The 15,046-nt window shown below is 39.2% G+C and overlaps 1 long non-coding RNA gene across 1 annotated transcript in view; it reads left to right on the top strand.

Moving 5' to 3' along the window:
• LOC132828284 (uncharacterized) overlaps nt 1-14,465 on the top strand; it is an 83,075-nt gene extending 68,610 nt beyond the window's left edge. Inside the window, exon 3 of the long non-coding RNA XR_009646093.1 lies at nt 14,323-14,465. This is a non-coding gene — a long non-coding RNA (uncharacterized LOC132828284). The remainder of the gene's footprint in view (nt 1-14,322) is intronic.
• Nucleotides 14,466-15,046: the final 581 nt, after the last annotated feature.

Raw genomic sequence — 15,046 nt, 5'->3', positions numbered from 1 at the left:
GACATAGCTTTCTGCAATGCATTCTTGGTACCAGACCAGGCATATTCTGCAATAGACAATTGGTTTTAGATCGACATATAAAAACATGACCTAATGCAGCCTAACATCTCTTTATTGTTGAATGTGGGAGTATAACAAACTGGAAAGTTTTCAAATGATTGAACACGTTCATTTTTATTGAACAATAGTATATAAAGACATAGAGTCAGAGAGACGTACAGCATGGAAACAGACCCTTTGATCCATGTCAACCAGATATCCCACCCTAATCTAGCCCGACCCATATCCCTCCAAACCCTTTCTATTCATATACCCATCCAGACGCCTTTTAAATGCTGCAATTGTACCAGCCTCCACCACTTCCTCTGGCAGCCCATTCCACACACGCACCACCCTCTGTGAAAAAGTTGCCATTTAGGTCACTCTTATATCTTTCCCCTCTCACCCCTAAACCTATGTCTTTTAGTTCTGGACTCCCCCACCTCAGGAAAAAGACCTTGTCGATTTAGCTATCATGCCCCTCATTTTATAAACCTCTATAAAGTCACCTCTCAGCCTCCAATACTCCAGGGAAAACAGTCCCAACCTATTCAACCTCTACCTGTAGCCCAAATCCTCCAACCCTGGCAACATCCTTGTAAATCTTTTCTGAACCCTTTCAAGTTTCACAACATCCTTCCAGTAGCAAGGAGACCAGATTGCATGCAATATTCCAAAAGTGGCCGAACCAATGTCCTGTACACTGCAACATGACCTCCCAGCCCATGTACTCAATACCCTGACCAATAAATGAAAGCACACCAAACACTTTCTTCACTATCATATCCACCTGCGACTCTATTTTCAAGGAGCTACAAACCTACACTCAAAGGTCTCTTTGTTCAGCAATACTCCATAGGACCTTACATTCAGTGTATAAGTCCTACCCTGATTTGCCTTTAGAAAAAGCAGCACCTTGCATTTATCTAAATTAAACTCTATCTGCCACTCCTCTGCCCGCTGGCCCATCTGATCAAGATCCTGTTGTAACCTGATATAATCTTCTTCACTCCACACCCACAACACCTCAAATTTTGGTGTCATCTGCAAGCTTACTAACTATACCCCTCATGCTCACATCCAAATCATTTATATAAATGATGAAAAGTAGTGGACTCAGCACCGATTCTTGTGGCACTCCACTGACCACAGGCCTCCAGTCTCAAAAACAACCCTCCACCACCACCCTCTGTCTTCTACCTGTGAGCCAGTTCTGTATCCAAATGATTAGTTCTCCCTGTATTTCATGAGACTTAACCTTGCTAACTAGTCTCCGATGGGGAACCTTGACGAAGGCCTTACTGAAGTCCATATGGGTCATGTTCACCACTCTGCCATCATCAAACCTTTTAGTTACTTCTTCAAAAAACTCAATCAAGTTTGTGAGACATGATCTCCCATGCACAAAGCCATGGTGCCTGTCGTTAATCTTGCCTTTCCAAATACATGCACATCCTGTCCCTCAGGATTTCCGATGTTTCGGGCATGAGCCCTTCTTCGGCTCATGCCCGAAACGCGACTCTCCTGCTCCTTGGATGCTGCCTGACCTGCTGTGCTTTTCCAGCAACACATTTTCAGCTCTGATCTCCAAAGTTTGGGAGAAGATTTGTAGCTCGGGTGCTCGTTGTTGTGGTTCTGCTTGCCGAGCTGAGAGTTTTTGTTGCAAACATTTCATCCCCTGTCTAGGTGACATCCTCAGTGCTTTGGAGCCTCCTGTGAAGCGCTTCTGCGATGTTTCCTCCGGCATTTATAGTGGCTTGTCTCTGCCGCATCCGGTTGATCTCCAGCATCTGCAGTCCTCACTTTCTCTTCGGGATTTCCTCCAACAACTTGCCCATCACCAACATCGGGTTCATTGGTCTATAGTTCCCTGGCTTGTCCTTACCATCTTTCTTAAACAGTGGCACCACATTAGTCAACCTCCAGACTTTCAGCACCCCACCTGTGACTATCGGTGAAACAAATATCTCAGCAAGAGGCCCAACAATCATTTCCTTAGAGTTCTAGTGTATACTTGATCTGGTCCTGGAAATATTTGCACTTTTACGAGTTTCAAGACATCCAGCATTTCCTCCTCTATAATATGGACATTTTTCAAGATGTCACCATCTATTTCCCTGCATTCTATAACTTCCATGTCCTTTTCCACAGTAAACACTGATGCAAAATACTCATTTAGTATCTCCCCATCTCTTGCTGATCTTTGAGGGGCCCTGTTTTCTCCCTGGTTACCCTTTTGTCCTTGATCTATTTGTAAAACCATTTGAATTCTCGGTAACCCTATTTGCCAAAGCTACCTCTTGTCTCTTTTTTGCCCTCCTGATTAAGTATACTCCTCCAAGGATTTATTTGATCTCTCCTGTTAATACCTGACATATGCTTTCTTCTTTTTTCTTAACCATACCCTCAATTTCTTTAGTCATCCAGCATTCCCTATGCCTATCAGCCTTTCCTTTCACCCTAACTGAAATATACTGGCTCCTGGACTTCTGTTATATCATTTCTGAAGGCTTCCCATTTTCCAGCCATCCCTTTACCTGCGTACATCTGCACCTAATCAGCTCTTGAAAGTTCTTGCCTCATACCATCAAAATGAGCCTTTCTCCAATTTAGAACTTCAATTTTGAGATGTGGTCTATCCTTTCCCATCACCATTGCAAAACTAATAGAATTATGGTCGCTTGCCCAAAAGTTTTCCCCCACTGACACCTCAGTCACCTGCCCTGCCTTATTTCCCAATAGTAGGTCAAGTTTTGTACCTTCTCCAGTAGGTATATCCACATATTGAATCAGAAAATCATCTTGTACACACTTAACAAATTCCTCTCCATCTAAACCCTGAACACTATGGCAGTCCCAGTCGATGTTTTTGGAAAGTTAAAAGCCCCTACATAAACCACCTATTATTCTTACAGAAAACTGAAATTTCCTTAAAAATTTGTTTCTCAATTTCCCTCTGACTATTAGGGGGTCTATAATACAATCCAAATAAGGTGATCATCCCTTTCTTATTTCTTAGTTCCACCCAAATAACTTCCCTGGATATATTTCTGGGAATATCCTCCATTAGCACAGCTGTAATGCTATCCCTTATCAAAAATGCCACTCCCCCTCTGCTCTTGCCTCCCTTTTTATCCTTCCTGTAGCATTTCTATCCTGGAACATTAAGTTGCTAGTCCTGTCCATCCCTGAGCCATGTTTCTGTAATTGCTATGATATCACAGTCCCATATTCCTAATCATGCCCTGAATTCATCTGACTTCATTGTTAGGCCTCTTGCATGGAAATAAATGCAGTTTAATTTATCAGTCCTGCCTTGTTCTCTGCTTTACCTCTGCCTGCCCTGAATGTTTGGCTCACTTCTTTTCTCAACTGTACCAGTCTCAGATTGATCTCTTTCCTCACTATCTTCCTGGGTCCCACCCCATCACCTTACTAGTTTAAATCCTCCCAAGCAGCTCTTGCAAATCTCCCTGCCAGTATATTAGTCCCCTTCCAATTCAGATGCAATCCGTCCTTCTTGTGTAAGTCACTTCTATCCCAGAAGAGACTCCAATGATCCAAAAATGTGAATCCTTCTCCCATATACCAGCTCCTCAGCCATGCATTCATCTGCTCTATCCTCCTATTCCTACCATCACTAGCTCACACCATCGGGAGTAATCCAGATATCACTACTCTCAAGGAGCTCCTTTTTAAATTCCTGCCTAATTCTCTTTATTCTCCCTTCAGAATCTCATCCTTTTCCCTTCCTATGTCATTGGTTCCAAAGTGTACAATGACCACCTGCTGTTCCCTCTCCCCCTTGAGAACATTCTGCACCTTCTCTGAGACATCCTTGACCCTGGCTCCAGGGAGACAACACACCATTCTGATTTTTCACTGCCACTGAAGCTGTGCTTCGGACTAGAGGGTTCCCCCAACACAATTGATTTCTTGGAACCCAACTTATCCCACATTGCATTAGAGCCAGTCTCGATATCAGAAACTTAGCTGTTCATGCTACATTCCCCTGATAATCCGTCACTCCCTATATTTTCCAAAACAGCATACTTGTTTGAAATGGGAATAGCCACAGAAGACTCCTGCACTACCTGCCTACCTCTCTTACTTTCCAGGAGTTAACCCATTTATGTGACTGTATCTGCAACTTTTTTCCCTTCCTATAACTGCCATCCATCACACCCCCTTGCTCTTGTAAATTCCACATTGCCTCTGTCACTCCAACTGATCCATTCGATCTGATAGGATTTGCAACCAACAGCATTTATTGCAGTTATAATCCTTAGTAAAACATAAAGTCTCCCTAAACTCCCACATCCAACAAAAAGACTATATCACTCTACTAAGGGCCATATTTGCTTCTTCCAGTCTGCAGACCTAAAAAAAAAGGTGTGGTGTTATTCCTCTACAAAACACTGCTCCAGGCTAACCTAATACTTATGGCTTACATTTTCAAGTTTTATCAAGAGACATATCTCAATAAAACATATTATCAAGAAAGAACCCACTCTACTCACTAATGTAGATTTACAGCAAGGCCACATTAAAACTACTTATTTATCTGTGTCTGTGTTGTGACCTCTCCCAAACAGGTTCCTCCAAGATTAGTTGTGAATTTCACTGTTTGATAATTTTCCCAGATGCACTCCGATGTCCATCGATACATGAATTTAACAGCAAAGGCAGTAACTGTGCAGGTTCACTGATGTGTCAGTTAGCAGTGTGGGTTTCTTTCTCCTTCTCTCTCCTGCACAGACCATGTGCTGTCTTTGCCTCTCCCTTTTAAAAGTGCCATTGTTTTGACTTTTTTTTCTCCAAAGTTCCAAAACAATGCAACAACATATGAAAGCAAATTATAAGCTGCAAATGCTTCTAGGAACACAAATAGAATGCTTGACTTTCATGCAGCAATAGTCAATGAATAATCACAGCAGCCTGCTCACATCTATTGGATTTGGGTGTCAATTACATCCTGTTTATTTTGTTTTACCTGACACTGCAGAGGTCCATCATGCAGAAGGTGATGTTCTTACTGCTTGATGACCATTTCTTCCTCCTCGGAACACTTGTGCCGCTCTCCCAGCACTTCAGCATTCATCACATCCCATCTTTGCCTACTTTAGTTATATCTGGCACAACATGAAAGGATTAGTATGCACAGTTTGTCTGGAGTGCACTGACAGGGTCCCACAGAATGATTCAAGCATCAGAACGTCATCATTAGAAGACCTATCATCTGCATAAACATAGTACTGTTGAAAAATGGACTGCACATATTAATGCTATTCCTCAGTCAAGGATTGGCAGAACAGAGATATCAACCATGGTAGCAGAGGGTAGCCATTGTCTCCCAGCTACATCTTTGTAAGGCCTTAGGCACTTGACTGTTTAACATAATCCTCCATGCAATAGGACTTGGAGGACTCTGACAAGGAGGGCATAAATGGACCTTTGACATAGGGACTTAATTCCAAGAAATGAATCACAGCATATCACACATATACAGTAGGAGATTATTAATGCTACATGATTACTGATATCCTGACCCCAATCCCTACATTACCCAAGGATGGTAGCATTGTATATAAAAGCATGTTAACCAATACATGCAGTTCAAGGCAAGAATAAATAAACACTGTTCTCTCATGATTTTGGAGTGCCTTTGTGAATTGTAGCCCACAGTTCCCAATTTTAAACAATGATCTCTGCCTCACAAGGGTAACTATTTTCAATTTACAATGACTAGTAATATGGTCAAGATTGCTTGTGACCAGGATTTCTATTCCAGGAATTTGGACACTGCATGCATTTCACGAGCAGGGTGCTATGTTTAGAGATGTCATCAATTCATACTGTGAACATGCATGATCAATGAAATTGTTTCTGAAGGTTTCACGTTGCTCACAAGTAAACCTTGCATGCTCAGACAGAAAAACACCACATATTCCACCCACTCTAGGTGAGATCGCATTACCATTGTAAGCTGACAGTATTATTATTACTATTACTATTGCAAACTGATAATTCACATGAGTATGTAGATGATGCAGGTCACATTTTGCACAGAGATTAAGCCTGGAATGAAGAGTTTCAGCACCCCTGAAACTCTTCATTCTCTTCCTTGTTCTGTGTTCTTTTCTTCCTCCACCCCCTCCACCCTCCACTCCTCATTATGCTGCATTGCCCCCCCCACGAAGCTAGGATGGTTGCAATTTTGCAGATGCCTCATCCTGCAGTAGCTCATGTTCAATGCACTATCATCTCTTTATATATATTTTGAGACCCCCTTCACAATTATTGCCCCCTTTGCATCCCAACCTGGTGCCTCAAATCCCCAGAATTGAATTTTTAAATCTTCCTAAATTTTAAATTACCCTGATAACCACATGACTGTCATTGAGTGGGTCAGACTAGTCCACATTTATAATTGACTTGGATTGGCAACCCTGACCATTAGAGTGACTGGACTCCTGTCTAATCTCTGTGCAGGTCCTTGACTTACCGCACTCACAAGATTGATTGCATTAGCCTTGCAAGATTGCCCTTGCCCCACTCCCCAGCTGTCGTGATATGGATCCCGTGACCATGGACACCATAAGCAGCCAACTGACAGTATCCATGCCCCGAAACTGAAATTGGATGATGCCTTTGACTTGCTATGTCTGACTGAAGGTCACCTTCCTTGAACCGTCTGAGGATTACTCTCCTTAGACATTGAAACAGGGTCATTTGGTTGATGCACATTCAATATGTTTGCCGGTATGTTGTTGGCACGTGGTGTGGTTATGAGACACTTGTCCATATAACAACCTGCCCATCATCTTAAGTGATCACTGCTGACAACAATTACAAGTGCCTGGCTTTGTGTTTTTACTAAAAGCTAAGATAAAGTAGAAATACAGTGAGTCTTTAAACTGTGACTGAGCAGACAAAGCTGAAAAAAGCACGCAAGGTCAGGCAAAGCAGAGATGCTGCCAGCATCCAAGTAGGCATAAAGTGAGTAAGCATTATGAGAGCAAGCAAGGAGCTGAGAGTTGGACTCTGGTCTGTTTCATGAGCTGACTGCCTGAACATGTGGGCAAACTGTCCTGATTGCAGCATTACAATAATAAGCGTTGGTATGCTCCAGAGTGCAGTATTGAATTGCTGAAGTGTGCTGTAAGTGGATTAGAGATACGCTGTGAGGATATGGAGGGGCTGTTATATGTCCAATGCCCCCATCATGGATGGGGGCTGCAGGTGGTTGCTGCCCATGAAGTGTGCCCTAAGAAGTTGTGACTGCTGTCCAAGGTAGAATTATGGAGTAGTAAATAGCGAGTTGGAGTCACAAGGTTCAGAGTCTATCTTTCATGTTGGGAAATGTCAGTGTCCAGTTTCTTTCCGGTGCACGGGAGAATAGAAATCTGCATATCCATGAGGTTAGATGAGATAGCAATTGCATGCTAATATATGAAAATGAGTCACTCTGTTTCGGCATTCAAAAATGGTAGCAAAATCTGAATGTTTGTTTTTCTTGCATCAAGAATCTCATTTGTCCTATTTTCCCAACTGACTCATCAATGCCCATGTTATTCATAGGTTGGGAAGATTAGGTCCATAGATGTTTTTCTTTGCACCTCAGCAAGTACAGGGACTTGATATTCCAGAAGATATCACCTTACCATACTAACGGTATTAAGGAAACAATCCAAGATATGTGCTCAAGTCCCCCTGATATTTTTAACCAATATTGTCAAGGTGAAGACAAGTTTCTAGGCATACAAAGAGTTGAAAATGGAAAGTGAAGTAATTGCAGATTCTAGAAACCTGAAACAGTTGTTGAAAATTCTTGATACACTTAGCAGTATCTGCAAAATGAATAGAGAAGTTAATAATTCATGTTTGAACTTTTCTAAATTGAAATATTAATAATAATTGGCATTTAAGAAGAAGCAAAACAGAGAGAGAAAGGGAAAACAAAACACATGCAAAATGAAAAAGACAGACTTTTTAAATTGTTTAAATTATAAATAGAAAATGGTTAAAGTCTTTCAGTGATATTAATAAAGAAAATAGATAAATGGGACCCGCCATGTGTACGAGTAGCTTAAAGATGTTTCTCCTTCCTTTCTTTCATTCTGTTCTGTTTTAAATGCCATCCATTACAATATCTCCAGTTTTAACTGAAGCTCTAAACCTGAAATGTTAACTTCTGATATCTTTCAACAGACACTGTCTGACCTTGTGTATGCTTCCAACATTTTTCAGTATTTTTAAGATATAAGTACATATTTTGGAAGAATAATATTTGTTTCTCAAACTGGGAGCTGCAGTAGGTTTTATTGCTGCAAACATATTAAAGAGGGAGGTCAACTATTAGATGAGCTGATGTGTTTGGGGTTTTAGGGCTGGTACAGATTACAGAGAAAGGGAGATATGAGGCCAGGGCCAGATTTGAAAACAACAATGACAATTTTAAATTTAAGGCACTGCTTAACCATTGGTGAATGTAGGCCAGAGATTATGGGGTAATGGACATAATCAGTACTAAAGCACAAAAATATATACAGTGTCGAATTGCTTACATTCAGAAACCTGAGTTTATATTTCATGCGAGTTTTAATGGAAGTACTAGTTATGTAGATTAAAGTAAATTAAAGTGCCTCAAGAGCTTTTTTTGATAATTTTTTTAAAATCAAGTTTTAACTAATTATTAAAAAGTTGCATGGCAAACTGTTACATTTTTATGTACTACAATATTGGAAGGCCATTTGTATTTCAAACTGCACTGTGGTAAATGTGTTACCACGTTTATGGTGCAAAACGCTACAAATATATAGTGGGGTGTACTTGTGCCTCCAAATTCAGTGAGGGGTTAACAAATAATGAACAATAATGAGTATGATTTCAAGATCACCAGTTCACGACTCTGTTCTGCATGTAGGTTTGCTCGCTGAGCTGAAAGGTTCATTTTCAGATGTTCTGTCACCATACTAGGTAATATCTTCAGTGAGCCTCTGAATGAAGCACCGGTAGTGTAACCCACTTTCTATTAATATGTTTGAGTTTCCTAGGGTTGGTGATGCCATTTCCTATGGTGACATCATTTCCTATGGTGATGTTATTTCTGGTTCTTTTTCTTAGGGGGTGGTAAATGGGATCCAAGTCAATGTGTTTGTTCATAGAGTTCTGATTGGAACTCTGTTCCTTGCAACATATATAGAGTCATGAATTCATAGAGATGTACAGCATGGAAACAAACCCTTCAGTCCAACCCGTCCATGCTGACCAGATATCCCAACCCAACCTAGTCCTATCTGCCAGAACCCAGCCCATATCCCTCCAAACCCTTTCTATTCATATACCCATCCAAATGCCTCTTAAATGTTATAATTGTACCAGCCTCCACCACTTCCTCTGGCAGCTCATTCCATACACGTACCACCCTCTGCGTGAAAGAATTGCCCCTTACGTCCCTCTTATATCTTTCCCCTCTTGCCCTAAGCCTATGCCCTCTAGTTCTGGACTTCCCCACCCTGGGGAAAAGACTTTGTCTATTTATCCTATCCATGCCCTTCATAATTTTGTAAACCTCTATAAGGTCACCCCTCAGCCTCTGACGATCCAGGGAAAACAGTCCCCGGCTGTAGCTCAAATCCCTCAACCCCGACAACATCCTTGTAAATCTTTTGTGAACCTTTTCAAGATTCACAACATCTTTCCGATAGGAAGGAGACCAGAATTGCACGCAATATTCCAACAGTGGCCTAACCAATATCCTGTACAGCCGCAACATGACATTCCAACTCCTGTACTCAATACTCTGACCAATAAAAGAAAGCATACCAAACGTCTTCTTCACTATCCTACCTACCTGCGACTCCACTTTCAAGGAGCTATGAATCTGCACTCCAAGGTCTCTTTGTTCAGCAACACTCTCGAGGACCTTACTTTCTCTTCACAGTAATATTTTTGTTTGAAGATAAAAAATATCACAAAATTTATACAAATATTAGTTTTTGGTATAAGTAATAGTACTCTAGGATAATACTGAGAAAGATGTCTGGTCCTCAGCATCTAATGTCAGTTTAACTATTCAACATTGTAACATTCATAACTTGCTTGATTTTTTTTCTAAGGATCCCTCTTCAAGTCACTTCATGAACAGAATGTTTATGATAAGAATATAATCTTTTAGGTATTTTTAATCAGAAAACTAAATTTATAATGTCAACATTGCCTTAGGGCGAGTATGTATTTAATTGTAATAAGCACACCTGTACTTTATAAGAACAGTTTGCATTCTGTTGATTCCCTAAATAAAATTCAGTTCACAAGGCAGGTATTATAATTTACTCTACTAATGAACAAATTCTACGAGGCATTGTTTTCAATCTGAACTGAGACCTTGCTTCTAAATCATCAAGAAAGATGAAATTGCCATGAAGTGCTGCTAGACTCACAGCAAGTAATATATTATTATTGTACACTTCTCTTGAGTTTCTGTTACATCAAAGTCCTTTTTGTGTAAATGTGTTTCTAATATTATCCTACAAACAAACATTGAATATTGAGGTCAAATGTCATTATTAATATTCCAAGAAAATGACTCATCTGTGAAGATTGCTGTCTCTAAAATTCAATATCATTAAGAACCATTTCAAAATTAGTTGATTTTTCAAATAAATTTCTGCATCTGCTGCACCATATTAGATCATTGAACCCTCCTGCATTTTCTTGTAAATAAGAACAATCTACCTCTTTATCTAACTAGTAAGAATCTCAAGAATTGGGCAAATTTAAGCAATAAGGATTTTTGGATTAGTCCAAGCTAAACTTTAATCTAAATTATTAGTTTTATCAGTATTGCTGTTCACCCAGACGTTTTCAATGTCTGTCAATTGATTTGTCTCTGATTCTATATCATCGCAGTGGATGGTGCTAATTGCAATCTTCTAAATATTATCCTTATCGTGCCTATTACCACATCACATTCAACTCTTTGTCCCAATTATTGTATTACTATTACATACATTCATCTTTGTACATCTGTATACAACCACATCCTCCTCTAAAGTCTCTGACTGTGCAAATTCAGCTGGGTAGGAGACTCGAATCCTTTGACCCTTGACTTGGTTGGTTTTCCTGAAAATTTGACATTTGCTGTTCCTCTCAGATTTCAGATTTATTACCTTGTTCATCCCAATATAAAGAAGGATGTCTTACTCTACTAGGATAGGATTCCTTTTATTTCATCTTGTAGTTCTTTCTGCTGTATGTAGTATGCAAGATTTTTGTTGGATGATCATATTTCTTTTAGTTTTGCTCATGTATTCATACCTTCTGACCTTCCAACAACTTTGGTAAGTTCTTAGCACATGTTATATTAACAGTCTTGAATTCTATAAGATTCCTATTTGTTGATTCTTTGATAATCTGTTGATTTTAATCTTGGAAATAATTACTTTAGTAGAATAGGAATTTGGGTATTGATCTTTCTTCCCATTAATAACTTGGAAGCAACAACACTGTTGCACTTGCTCCAGTATCTGACTTAAAATCCATAAGATGCTCATGGACATAAATGTCTGTGTGCTAAAATGTCTGATTTGGATCTTTGCTGTCACCAAGAAAGATTTTGGGTTTATCTTCAGGCCAATATTGTTCTACATTATAGCGTTTTGTGTGAAGAATTTATTTTTATGGTTTTCAGTGTCAAGTTCTGCTTTTATACATTTTTTGAAAGTGCCTAATGCTACGACAAACGTTCTGCTTTAAAGCAGGACATTGTTCCCATATGCAAGAATCTATGGTGCCATAGCATTGACTAGGATTTCTGAAATTGTGTATTTCTCCTCCTGTCTGTATATTCTTTTCTTGGGTTTCTTTCACAGTCATGCTTTCAAATAAATACGAGCAAGTTGAAAGCTTCAACTCATGTTAATGTGTCAATAAAACTTCAGTCCAATTTAAGTTCATATGCAAGGAATTTCTCTACTTTAGAAACCAAGTTCTGGGCATAACTTATTTGGATAGTCCACTTGAGAAAAATGAACTTCTAGGATAAACCCCGATCATTTCACCATTCTGATTCATCTTGACTGTGAGACCTGGCACCTCCTCCCTTTCCTTTATTCCCAGCAAACTGCTGACCACCAAACTTCTCTTGATAGTCCCAATATAGCTGATTTTGTTATCCGTTTCCTGTTCCGAGGTACTGTCCCTCTGGCCTGTTCAAATCTATGAGGTTACATTTACAAAATTCATCTCATGGTAAACATACAAATGAAGGGGCTTTACCTCAGGGTGCATCGTTGGGAACACAGCTTCTATGTTGTTGCTGTGTTACCATAATGTTCAACAATAATTAGGGCATCTATATCCAGGTCTACTTTGCAAAGACAGTTTCTAACAGGAGGTGAATAATGTCTTTTCAGCCACAGCTGTGTTCAGGGTAACATGTGAAGGGCATAAGATCCTGGGAATGCAGAAAGAATTTGACAGTAAGGGAATTCACTACCACGCAAAGCATATCATTGTGCTTGCTTGAAAGTTTTGGCAATAAGGCCTTTTATCAAATGCCTTTCAGTCTGCTCAGGGAAGTAAACAGTATCCTGTTCCTGCAGGACTTTGAGTGCAAACACTTCCATCGGTGATTTTTCAACAAAATGGAGCATTCACGACAACATGATCAGACTCATCATTTACAGCGGGAAGTACAGATAGACTCAGCAGATAGTGACACCTGGTGTATGTGCTCTGAGCTTGATGTACAGTTTCTCACAACTGAACATCCATGCATATGTTCCTTTGTATTTCTCTTTCTTTTTAAACCTGTCCCTCAACTTTTTAATTATATTTGATGATTGATATAGGTTTGGGACCAGACTGGGAAACTGGATGTTAATTTTCCCTTGGCAACAAGTGCTCACAGACAACTTAGGTGATAGAATACTCAAATATGGATCATTGGGATAGTAAGTAAAAGTGAAGTTACCAGAGTCCTGCCCTCTTATTAGAGAGTTTAACCTGAGAGTTGCCATACCTTGGGCAAGTAGCAATATTGAGAAAGTAGGACCATCATTGTAACGCGGCCAGTGCAGGGATTGAATCTGTGCTTTAGTGTCACTCTCTGTGGCAAGCCAGCCATTCAGCCAACTGAGCTAACCAACCCCAATAACATTGGGATGGTACTTTCCCAGTAGATGCTTGTTATGTCACATGGCAACCAAAAAGGTGACCACCCTTGATGTCTGTCTTAACAAGATCTTTAATTATCAAATTCCAAGGGTCCTAATCAAGTAGCTCTGAAGCCTATTTTTATTGATAATTCCACAGCAGGAGTGCATTAGACTGATATAAAGGTATTTTCTTGGGCCATTAATTGTAACTCTCAAATGAATTATGATCAACAGAAGATTCTATAAACTTATTCCTCTCCAATCAAGGTTGCAAACCTGTACAGAACTGCAAAATCATCAAATAGTCATAGAGTCATAGAGATGTCTGCTATCATTTTATCACATTATTTCCAGGTGAATTACTGTGACTTGTCGATCTACTGTTCTTTGGCTTTTGCTTTTTCTGATTTTGATTCTTCCTAACCTAACTGCTAGCTGTTTAAGAAGTATTGCTTGTCAGATTGTTATCTGCGATCAGTCAGAGATTATAGTGTACATATTAAAGTGAGCAGGTTTGTTGCTTACTTGGAGCATCCATTTTTCAGATTAATTTAACCATGATGAAGCCACACTTACTTTAGAAGAAGCATCAACTTCCCAACTTGAGAGAGAGAATCTGCAATGTTCCCAATCATTGTAATATATGTCACCACCAAGTGCATATAAAATAATCTGAAGAAATGAAGTTTCAGAAATTGGAAAAAAATGGCTATGTTAGTATGAAGTGCAAATATAATTTGTAACATTTCAGTGCATTTAAAAAGAAACCTATGTTCTTAGTTTTGACCTCAGACTATAAGATGGCCAATGGCTCTGTTCACTAATAGGAGACAGAGATTTTTGTTTCTAATTGCCCCATCAAAAAAAATTAATCAAAATGAACTTGCTGAACAAATTCTTTGGTGTGCAGTTCTGTTTTACTGTATTTCAAAAGGCTCACAACTGGAGTTTGTTTATATCACTGACTTAACATCTCCCCTGGGGTGATGTAGCAAATGTAAAATGTAATGTCCTCTCTCAATTAAGTGTTAGTAGCTATTACAACTGACAAAGTGCGAATGGCACTGAGTAAACCCATTTACTAAAGCATTAATATATCGTTTATTGTGATGTTTTTCAGATATTCAAAGAGTCTGCTTTTACATCATGGCAAAGAAGCTACGTAATTCAGGGAACATCCTATGGCCTCCATTACAAATGCATAATTTGTACTTTAATTTGGAATGTAAATGGCAGGTCAAAAATAATCTCTATTGAATAACACCAGGGATTCTAATTATTTTCTGAAAAGAACTGCAGTGATTCTGTTCAGTTTACATTTGCTTTTAAATAAATATTATATATGTCTGGTTATTGTCCTGTATTAATATTCATTACATCTCCTTGATTCTGCATATATTTGTGTTCAAAATAAATTTATCTTGTGTGTTATTTTTCAGATTTTGAGGTGGTGAAAAAGTAATAATTTTATTTATTGCCCACGATATCACACCATTTATTGTTAAACCTAGGCACAGTAGTGCAATGAAGAATATAAAGATATGAATTTTAGTTTATAAGTGATTTGTGGAAACTAGCATTTGGTCATGATCATCAAAGCTGGGGGAAAACGTGGTAAAGAATCCTAAGTAGTGCCAATTAGACCATAAGACATGGGAGCAAACATATGCTGTCCAGCCCATCAAGTCTGCTCTCCATTCAATGAGATCACAACCAGTCTATTAACTTTCAACTCTGCTTTCTTGACTTTTCCCCATCACATTTGAATGCTTTAATGATTAAAAATCTATTCGATTTATCCTTGAACAGACTGAATGGTCCAGCCTCAACAGTCCCCTTTGATA

The sequence above is a fragment of the Hemiscyllium ocellatum genome, chromosome 26 (assembly GCF_020745735.1).
Source record: "Hemiscyllium ocellatum isolate sHemOce1 chromosome 26, sHemOce1.pat.X.cur, whole genome shotgun sequence".
Taxonomy (NCBI): domain Eukaryota; kingdom Metazoa; phylum Chordata; class Chondrichthyes; order Orectolobiformes; family Hemiscylliidae; genus Hemiscyllium; species Hemiscyllium ocellatum.
The sequence above is the reverse complement of the archived record's forward strand: the minus strand, read 5'-3'. Positions and strand labels throughout refer to the sequence as shown.